The 2,529-nt window shown below is 43.1% G+C and overlaps 1 pseudogene; it reads left to right on the top strand.

Annotated features, from left to right (window-relative positions):
- Positions 1 to 1,285: 1,285 nt before the first annotated feature.
- On the top strand, positions 1,286 to 2,282 carry LOC143722549 (uncharacterized; annotated as a pseudogene).
- The last annotated feature ends 247 nt before the right edge of the window (positions 2,283 to 2,529 follow it).

Here is a 2,529-nt window from a genome sequence, read left to right as displayed (position 1 = left end):
TCTGTCGCTTCCGGAGGTCGAGAAAAGTGCTCAGAAAACACCCGAGACCAGGCCGAGAGGCTGGTTCCCTTAGTAGATTTGTAGAGGCATGGTATCGTCTTCCCAACATATCTGCATGGGTCCTGCGTATAATAAAATTAGCATACAGACTGCAGTTCGGGCACCCCCCCGCTTTCGCTTTCGGGGGCGAAGCTTACCAATATTGGGTTCTTCCATTCGGCCTAGCACTCTCTCCCCACACATTCATCAAATGCATGGATGCAGCACTAGCTCCGTTGAGACTTCAGGGCATTCGCATACTGAATTATATCGACGACTCATTTTGGCCCAGTCTCGAGAAATGGCGGTTCGGCATCGAGATGTTTTCCTTGGCCACATTCAGAGTTTGGGGTTGAGACTCAACACGAAGAAAAGCGTGTTGGAACCATCTCAGAGCACAACGTTTTTGGGTGTGGTTTGGAACTCGGTTACGATGCAAGCACGAATGTCTCCCGCACGTATCGAGTCCATTCTGGCGATGGTGTCTGGCGATGGTGTCTGGGATAAGGCTAGGCCAGGCCATCACTCTAAAGCAATTTCAAAGACTGCTGGGCCTCATGGCAGCGGCATCCAACATTATACCTTTGGGCCTTCTTCATATGAGGCCCCTTCAGTGGTGGCTGAAAGCCAAGGGGTTTTCCCCAAAGGGGAAATAGAATATGGAGGAAGAACTTAAACTTAAAAACACCTCCGAAACACCTGTTTGTGTGCTCGTTTCACTTCGTGGACAAGCAGCCAACACTGGATAACCCGTACCCAACGCTCTTTATGGGTTACGAGAAGCCACCGGAGACGAGACGCCAACCTAGGATTCGACATGTCACAACAACAACAACAGGTAACTTAACATTTAATCTAATGTCAACTAGCTTGTTTTTTCCTTAGTTTTTCTTGAATTACTTATTATTAATATATGAAAAAATATATGAAAAACATGATGGTAGACAGGTAGCCTGATGTTTTTACCTCGCATAAAATTTTATTGTGACGAGCTTGGAGGGCACAATGGTACACAGTGACAGATGCTAATTTAATTTCCTCTATTAGTTAACATTTGAGGTTACAGAATATCTATATTGATGATATTAAACGCAGTCTAGATGTTTTTCAAGACTCTGATGCCCCCTAATTGTTTTGTTTTTTTCTGCCACTAAACAAATCGTCATTGAAGGACTAACCAGCTAAATATAAGACCGCCACAGCTAAATATGTACTTAATGTATTCCCTGCAGATGAGCCTATTATGATGCAGGTTTATGGGGACCCAGATCCTACCTCACAGACCTTTCATGATGCCCAGACACAGTGGTCAGACCCAACAATGGATGACCACACCTACTCCAAAGCACCTACCATCACATGTGGTATGACAACTGCCCCATCCACTGAGAGGACACTGCCTGTTGCAGATGTTGTTTTAAAAGACGATACAGACTGTCTGCTGTACACAGGGATTCCACTTCTCGAATTCAAAACCCTTGTGTCTTGCCCGCAACGCTTTGCCCCCACATCGTCAGCATTTTCAGCAGAGGACCAACTCCTCTTGACATTAATGAAGCTTAGACAGAACTTTACTATTGCCGATTTAGCTAGACGCTTCAAAATGTCACCTGGTCAGGTCAGTAAAACACTGACATTCTGGATAGATGTGATTGCTGAGTACACCCAGGATCTCATTCCATGGCTGCTGCGCGAAACAAAAAAAGCCACTTTGCCGCAAATTTTTAAGGACAATTTCCCCAACACAACTTGTGTCATTGACTACACAAAAAGTGTCTTGCAGAAGGCTAAAAATCTGGACTCAAGAACTGAATCTTATAGTTACTACTATGCAAACAATACTGTCAAGTATCTAGTAGAAATTGCTCCCTCTGGTATGGTTATGTACATTTCAGAGGCTTGCGGTGGCAAATGTAGCGATAGATTAATCACACAGAACTCTGGGTTTCTCGACCATTTGCGTGCTGGAGATGAGGTGATGGGGGACCGTGGCTTCACCATCAGAGATCTGCTAGAGGAACAGAATGTTCGTTTGATCATGCCAGCTTTTACGCGCAAGAAATGTCAGCTGACAAATGAGCAGGTCACTCGCACAAGACGCATCGCAAATGTCCGCATACACATTGAGCGAGCAATCAGACGTCTTAAGGTGTACAAGATCTGTGCCTATTCATTTTGTCCCTAAAATCGACAGAATACTAAAAATCTGTGCAGCACTCGTAAATCTGCGAGCTTATTTCTAGAACATAAACACCATATCTTACACAATCAGCTTGAGCTTAAATGTTCAATTCTCTCTATAACTTTATCAACTGTATAAACCAATACACAACTTTTACTTGCACTGATTTTTTTTCTGAACTGTTGTAATTATTCTTATTTGTTTTGATTATTTTAATTTCTTCTATGTAAAGCACTTTGAATTACCATTGTGTATGAAATGTGCTATATAAATAAACTTGCCTTGCCTTGATATACCAACACTTTTTC

Source organism: Siphateles boraxobius, unplaced genomic scaffold (genome assembly GCF_051911475.1).
Source record: "Siphateles boraxobius isolate OS27281-9 unplaced genomic scaffold, OSU_SipBor_1 68, whole genome shotgun sequence".
Taxonomy (NCBI): Eukaryota; Metazoa; Chordata; class Actinopteri; order Cypriniformes; family Leuciscidae; genus Siphateles; species Siphateles boraxobius.
The sequence above is the reverse complement of the archived record's forward strand: the minus strand, read 5'-3'. Positions and strand labels throughout refer to the sequence as shown.